At 33.6% G+C, this 8,606-nt stretch overlaps 1 pseudogene across 1 annotated transcript; it reads left to right on the top strand.

Moving 5' to 3' along the window:
• Window positions 1-4,068: 4,068 nt before the first annotated feature.
• Window positions 4,069-6,758, top strand: LOC149387382 (phenylcoumaran benzylic ether reductase Betv6-like; annotated as a pseudogene). Its single transcript, XR_016300661.1, has 6 exons — window positions 4,069-4,083; window positions 4,157-4,353; window positions 5,299-5,662; window positions 5,906-6,143; window positions 6,228-6,445; window positions 6,513-6,758. The product of XR_016300661.1 is annotated as a phenylcoumaran benzylic ether reductase Betv6-like (transcript).
• The last annotated feature ends 1,848 nt before the right edge of the window (window positions 6,759-8,606 follow it).

Below are 8,606 nucleotides of genomic sequence, written 5' to 3'. Positions count from 1 at the left end.
CTTCACTTGGATGATCAAGGGCTTCTCCGAGCTGGGGAACGAATCGCACGAGTCCGAAGTTTTCGCTTCGGACAAAACGAATAAGTGGTGCGTGATTTGTCTTGTTTTTCCCGGTTTTTATTTTTTTTTATGTATAATTATTAGTGTTGTTGTGCCGGGTTTCTGTAGGGTGTTTACGATTCTTCCGACAGTCGTTCCGGAAGGAAGTATGAGAGTTATAAGATCAATGGTGTTGGAGTTATCTCCGGTGACATTTGGTGAAATTCACGGGTCGGTTCGAGGCAATTGGTGCTTAGAGAGTGAGGTGTGAGACTGTGGAGGACTATGGTTGATGGATGAGGAAGTTATAGGGGGTTTAGTATTTATCTCTTTATTTGTGTTGTGTTTGTTAGTAGTAGTAGTTTTGCTAGTCAACTAAGTCTCTTTTTCCGCGGAGTATAAGCTGAGAGTGCTCGATCAAATCAATGGAAAACACTTTGAGCGCACAGGTATGTCCACCTTTTTAGCTGCAATTGTTACCGAATGTGCCTACTAAGGGCATGTCCAATGTAGTGTTAAAAAAATCGAGCTAAATGTATAATTTGATGCACAATACCAAACAATCCAATTGAGTGCTATAATTTGTGTCTAAAATTGTAAAGCAAAAGAAATCCATTTTACTATTTGATCCCAAGGATTTAGACTAGCGGGCTTAGTTGGGTAAAATCAGATACCCAGGAAACAGTAAACAATAAAAAAAAAAGAAGTAAAATATAACAGAAAAAACTTTAAAAATATCCTTGGAGTAATAATGAGACGCGAGATATCCTCGAAGAAAAAAAAATTTAACCAGGCAGTCAAGTACTTTCCATAAAAAAATTTAGCATTTTTTATATTTGGTGTTTTTTTTTTTAATATTTGGTGTTAGACCATTGCTAATCTCACCACTCTAATTATGTCGCAGAGGTCCTAATATTTTATAAAGAAGTAGCATTTACAGTAGAATTCTACATCGGAGCATACACATAACTACATATTGTAAAATATTGGGTGTTTAGCAATGTCAAGCGTTTAAGTTGGCTATTTAGCATTACATATTCTAATGGATCCTTTTTTATATGCTGCAGAGAGCTCATGTTTTGAACCCCCGAACGAAAGTCCGTGCAGCCACTTCACTGAGCTTATGACGTTGGAGGATCTTCACGACGAGTCAAATGGATTTATCGTGAACGATACCCTGATTTTCCAAGCGGAATTCCTTGCTGTCTCTAAAACCAAGATGTTTGGCCAAAAAAGAGAGAAAACTGGAGGCGACAAACGAGAGCGAGTGAATGCCAGCTCTTAAAAAAAAAAAAAAAATTATGTTCATGGGGTTTTTGTATATGGTGTCCATAATGTTCAAATGTCAACTTTCCATAACTGGGGCTTGATTTTTCATTATCTTACAGGGGAGTAGCAAGTGACCGTTTTTATCTTGAAGCGGAGTCTCAATCAAAAGAAGCAGATTGCGAAGTTTTGTTGATACTTAATTTTATTTAAATCAATTTTTTTGATTCTATGATTCTTTTTTTTTTTTTTCCTAGGAAGATGTTATGCTTCTGAGGGGACTTGGGTTATATAGTTTATAAGAAGTATTTGCATGTGCTAAGTTAAAGTTATCAAATCATGAGTTTTTATAAGGCATGTGATATGATGTAAAAGAATTCTCAACTTTAGTATGGAAGAGGGTATTATTTTGCACAATTGAAAAGTGAGGGTATTAGTTTGCACAATTGAAAAGTGAGGGTATTATTTTGCAGAAAAAATGAAATGGGAGGGGATTAATATGTAGATTACTCAAATTAATTTAATTACAAGAGTACCATATGTTATCTACGTCCTTGAGAAAATCTCACAGATGCAAGTTTGAAGATTTAATGGACAAGTTTTCTTGTTTAGTTCATAGATTTATCCGTTTTTTCATCAATTTATAAACAATTTTATCGGCACTCTAACAAAGTAATCAAATTGAAATGCTGCAATTTCAATTGGGTCAACGTTTTGAAAGTTTTAGTTAAATAATCATGTTATTAACTGCTAGCCTTTTACCCAAATACCATTCTTTTGTTTAATTTCATAAATAATAATAATAAAAAAAAACCGAGATAATTAAAATCCCACAATTTATGTTACTACTTGCCTAATACACGAATATCAATTAATTCTCGTTTTTAAAATAATCGCTACTCTTCAATAGAAAGAAAAAAAAAACCTCGAAAACCATGTAAGTCTAGCAAACTATTAACATTAATTAACACAAATTTGCTATGATGAACCATACAAGATTCATCAAACCGACCCGAGTTAGAGTTATTCTTACATTGGCTCTTACCCAAGGCTGGCGTATCTCACAGTTGGATGTCGTTTACGCATTCCTAAATGGTGAAATCACTGAAGAGGTTTACATGGCTCATCTTCAAAAGTTTAAAAAATCTGGTTCGTTGCACCAAATTTATAAGGTGGAAAAGGCTCTCTACAGTCTTAAGCAGACTCCAAGAGTCTGGTTTGATAGGCTTCAAAAGGCATTGCAGTCTTTTGGCTTCACTAGTGCCAAGTCAGACTAGTCTTTGTTCAGCAACTCAATGATTCCTTTACCTTAAAGGATCTCCGCGAGCTTGACTGCTTCCTTGGGATTCAAGCCACTCACACCAACAATGGCGTTTTGCTCACTCAAAGTAAGTACATCGGTGATCTTCTCCAAAAAGCCAATATGTCCACAACAATGTATGCAATATGTTATCATAACTCGCCCTGAACTCTCTTACCATATTAAATAGAGCCTTTTCACTTCATTTAATGCACCCGTGAAGAGCATTGGAATGTAAAATTTGTGAATCCTGAGATATCTCAAAGGCACACAAAAATTTGGTCTGCAGTGATTTGATGCCGACTAGGCGTCTGACCCTGATGATCGCAGGTCAACGTCAAAGTCATCACAATCTCATCACATGGCGATCCAAGAAACAGCAAACCATGTTGCGATCAAGGGTAGAGGTTTGACAGAACTTCGAGTCCCAATGTCCAAGCCTCCTATAGTATGGTGCGACAACCTTATTAGCACTATGATGCTAGCGAAGCACATTGAACGGAAACTCTTTTTTGTCAGAGACAAGGTGGTCGCGAAGGAAATCCAAGTCCGGCACAATCCTATAAGACCAATGGAATAAAGCTACGTGGCAGATTAGTTAGAAGAGTTAGATAGAACTGCTGGGCAACGTTTAGAACGGTATAACTACTCTATACTATGTAATTGCAATCATTCAATCAATGAGAAAATATGTTTTCTTTCTCAACACTATTCTCTCTCTTCAAGATCCTATGTATTATGGTTTGAGGATCATCTTTCTCATAAACGATCAGAATGTGTTCGTCTCGGTATGATCAAACTTCAAACATATTTTATCATAATTTTTTTGGGGGTTATGTAACTATGTAGTTATCCTAATTTGTTTTTATTGTTCTTAATATATCCACTCATTTCCTCCTCCCTACGGCTATACACTTTATCTTATCCTACTATACTAAAACGGAACCCCATATTAATCTCTTATTTAAATTTTTCCACTTTAAATCACCTAACTAAGATTATTATATCTCTAATTTTAATATAACTTCATGTGTATTCGACACCTGTGCAATACATGCAAAAAAGTAAAAAAAAATAATAATAAAAAACTAACAAAAAAACTAAAGTTATTGAGATCAACACCTATTTTTTGTTTGTTTGTATAATTTGACTATAAATTGCACATGAAAAAACCAAACGTTATTGAAATCAATGTGCCACTTATTTTTCTATTCACAGTTTGAATATATACTAACGTCATTATTAGTCTAAGGCTTATGAGTAATATAATTACTACATCCCTATTGTTATTTTGTTGTCTCATTTTTTTTCCTTTGCACATATTTCTTTTTATGACACGTCGCATTGCATGCATTTGGAGATTACCCTTGCCGACTTAAAAAAATCATTCATGTACTACACGTCTCTTTAGTTTCACTTATATATACTTCGGTTTGTGCAAATATTTTTGTAGCAACTAGCATCAAAAAATTTATCAGGTAACAATGTCCCGTAAATTATTTCGTAGACGTTTAATTATCTCACATATTCCTCTCCCTCTTTTTATTGAAGGAACATATCCGGAGAAACTCAATTACTTCTATAATCTTTGCACTTTGCACTGTGTTCTTTCTAATAATAAGATTCATCAGGTCCAATGTTGTTTCATGTACTTTCTGTCTACACGTTGATGTTGCGACACATATTAATTTTGCTAATATATTTTCTCTTATCATATTGCAGGTGGCCTAACAAACAATACAAATCACGTAAGTTATTTTATATGCATTTCTATAATATTTCTGTCTTTTTTTTTTTTTTTAAACTTCAACATTTTAATGGGTACAAAATTCCTACAACTGATTTTCTTGTAAAATTCAGCGAATAGATTTTGTGTTTTTATACATATTTTATTTTGTTACAACTTAGAAAATTTTACACGTGCTTTCTTGAATTAAATGGTATAATAATAAACACAGCAACTGACATAAAATATGGGCCATTTACTAAGTGGACGATTGTATTATTTATTTTTAAAAAATAATACCTACTCAATAACGTATTTGGTAACCATTACTTCATACAAAATATTTATTAAACAAGTTTCTAATTCGGTAAGAGACCAAGTTCAACAGAAAAGACGAGAGATGCCGTTAGTTACAGAAAATTCAATGCGTGGGACGGATTTATTGGTATCTATCCAATTACCTCGTCGAACACACACAAAACAAACAAACAAAAACATGGCTCTGCTATTCGAGACTCATGAGAGAGCACTTCTTAAATGAAAAAGAAAAAAGCAACTCGGTGGTTGCGCGAGTGTGTGACGAATGTCTCATCATTCCTATCTTGTTAAGATGTCAAGTAAAAAAGAAAAATAAGCAAGAACCTACATGAATGTCTGTCTATATTCATTTTGAGCTTAAAAACATCACCATTAAATGTATCTTGTTAGTTTGACGGGGTAAATAGAAATCTAGCAAGAACCTAGCCCAATTTCTGTCTATATTCCCTTTGAACCTCAATTAAAATATATCACAATAATTATATATATATATATATATATATATATATATATATATATATATTCTACAATCCTAGACATTTAGATAGAGAAGAAAACAATCCCTACACTACCGGTGCTACAAAGCCTATAAATAACGGTCAAGAAGAGAAACATTTCATATAATTCCTCACCGTTTCCCCTTTTGTAGCTTGATCACCAACCCCTAGATTATTATCCACGTAATCGATCATGGCCGTCGAAAAGAGCAAGATCCTGATCATCGGAGGGACAGGACACATCGGCAAGTTCATAGTGGAGGCCGGCGTGAAGTCTCCGGGCACGAGACGTTTGTTCTCGTGCGCGACTCCACGTTGACCAACCCACAAAAATCTGAAACCGTTGACAAGTTCAAGTCGTTGGGCGTGAAATTAGTCCACGGCGACTTGTATGACCACGGCAGTTTGGTCAACGCAGTCAAACAAGTCGATGTGGTCATATCCACCGTTGGTCATCTTCAATTGTCGGATCAGGACAAAATCATCGCGGCCATCAAGGAAAGTGGCAACATCAAGGTGCATATAGTTTTTTGTTTTTTAATTTGAAATTTAATTTTGATGTGATTATTATCCGGGAACATTATTATTGCTATGGGGATAATGTTACCTGATTCCACGTGTAACATTTATAAAATCAAATAAAAGTGACAAATATTTGATCTCATTTAAAATTTGGTGGGAAGTTATAAACGTTGATTTACGCACACGCTAGGTTAAAGGGAATTTTTTTTTTTTTTTTTTTTTTTTTTTGTATTTTAGAGATTCTTTCCTTCGGAGTTTGGGAACGACGTGGATCGAGTTCATGCGATCGAGCCGGCAAAAACAGCCTTCGAAACAAAGGCAAAGATTCGGCGGGCGATAGAAGCCGAGAAAATCCCATTCACGTACGTAGCATCCAACTTCTTCGCCGGATATTTCCTTCCCACCCTAGCTCAGCCCGGAGCCTCGGGTCCCCCGAGGGACAAAGTCGTCATTTTTGGCGACGGAAACCCCAAAGGTGGTAACTTTTTTCCCCCTTTTAAAGAAAAATAACCTTAATGCAGACATAATAACTCTATGAGACGTAAACAATTTTGCACAGCAATATTCAATTATGAAGAGGACATTGGAACATACACAATCAGAGCAGTGGACGATCCGAGAGCCTTGAACAAAGTACTCTACATTAGGCCACGGAACAATATCTACTCATTCAACGACCTTGTTTCACTTTGGGAGAAAAAGATCGGCAAAACACTTGAGAAAGAGTACATTTCGGAGGACCAACTTATCAACAAAATTTTAGGTATTTTTTGTACTGTAATCATTTTGGTCTCTTCATATATGTAAATCAATTTTTTTTTTTTTTTTTTCCATTTTCTTTCAGTCTCCAATCCCACTGAAAGTAATATTATCGATCCACCACTCGGTTTTCGTGAAAGGCGATCACACAAACTTTGAGATCGAGTCATCGTTTGGAGTCGAGGCGTCGGAACTGTACCCTGATGTGAAGTACACTACGGTGGACGAGTATCTCGATCGCTTTGTCTGAGCTTCTTTTCTACATATCAATGTTATCTGTTATGTAATAAGATTGTCAAAGTGTGTGCCAAGTTTATCATAATATTATCTGTCCTGCTTTTTATGAATTCCCCACTTTTTTTTTCCTACATATTAATCATATGGAAATGTGCGTGTGAGTAGGACTAATCTCATGGCAATTGTGAAATGCAAATTTTTTTAGCTTAATTAAAAAGCTAAAATTTTTGTGTTCGAGTTACGTTAGTTTTTTTTTTAATAAAGTAGTAGTGAATGATTTGTTTATGTGGTAACTTTAGGGTATTTTTTTTAAAAATTTAATATACTCTTTAGATTACAAAATATGGATATAATATATATAAGTTATATATTATAAATAAGTTATGTATACATACTTTATATATATATATATACATTATAATAAATTAAAGTATACATATTACTTTATTTTACATAATATAAATTAGTTAACGTTTATATATATATATATATATATATATATATATATATATATATATAAAAGTACCTTATATATTATATATGTGCTAAGTTACTTACGTGATATCAGTTTAGTTTTTTTTAGTATACGTTATATATATATATATATATATATATATATATATATATATATATATATATATATATAAAGTTATTTATAATGCGTGCATTATATTTTGTTTTTTTTAAAAATTATAATAATAATTAATATATTAATATTAGAAGTAGGATTAGGTTTAGGCTTTTAGGGTTTATTTAAACCCTATTTAAACATCCCCTCCTCTTCTTTTAACGCTTCTTCTCTGCTCTCTCTCCCTCATCCCTCTCTTGGTTTGAAAAATTCGTAGCTCCAATTAGGTATGCTTTCTTTTCTCTCTGGTTCGGATTCCCTGAAAACGGTTTCTTAAAACGCTTGTGCTGGTTTCAAAAAAATTGTTTTTGCGTTGATTCTTTTTGGAAAAGTTAGTTTTAAGTGTCTTCTATCTAAAGCTGCAATCGAAAAATAATTTTATAAAATAAAGAATATTTTTCGATTATTTTCAAATCAGCGCACAGACCTGAGACCTATTCCCGATTTTCAGACTTTAAACGCTTACTTTGGATTCAACAAATTTGGTTTTGCGTTGATTCTTTTTGGAAACTTTAGTTTTAAATGTCTTCTATCTAAACCTTTAATCGAAAAATATTTTTATAAAATACTGAATATTTTCTGATTATTTTCAAAACGGTGCGCAGACAGTTTTTGACAAAAACTTTAAAGTTAGATCTTAGCACTTCTTTTATTTTTAATAAATAGTTAAAATATTATTTTTGGCCGTGATGCCTTTACAAAAAGTGCTCAAAATTATATTTTATACGTACTTGATTTTTTACAAAAGTTTTTCCAGAGTTTCAGTTTTCTCCGAAACCCTAATAGCCAAGGGTATTTTAGTAATTTCACGTCGGATCTCGTTTCTGAAAATTTTCAGAAACTAAGTCATGTATTAAATCCTTTTCTTACCTGATAAGTAATAGTCAACCTTTTCCGTTTAGGTTCCGAGTCATTAAGAGCATCCTTTTCCTTCGACGGTCTTCGATCGTAATTCCGATATCCAGGTGAGAATAATCTCACTGCAACACGGATTAGTTAAAATATATATATATATATAATACGTATTATGTGATATGAAGTATTTATGTATTGTGTGAATTTTTGTGTGTGCGTGTTTGTTCGGAATGTGCTTGTTATGATATGATATGACGATATGTGAGTTTATGTTATTATCTTATGCTGTGTGTTAGAATATCTATAACACGTCCTATGTTTCTAGCTATGTTATCATGTATGTTTTTATCTTATGTCGCTCATGCTTTTAACGTAATAAACACGATTAATAAGTTAAGTAAGCAAGAGAGTCGTACCGCCTCGAATTACGGAGGTACCTAGAGGAATTTCTCGAGCCGA

The sequence above is a fragment of the Urtica dioica genome, chromosome 8 (genome assembly GCF_054948205.1).
Source record: "Urtica dioica subsp. dioica isolate 48M chromosome 8, U.dioica_male_clone48M_v1_H2, whole genome shotgun sequence".
NCBI lineage: Eukaryota > Viridiplantae > Streptophyta > Magnoliopsida > Rosales > Urticaceae > Urtica > Urtica dioica.
Note: the sequence above shows the minus strand (reverse complement) of the source record. Positions and strands in the feature narration are given on the sequence as shown.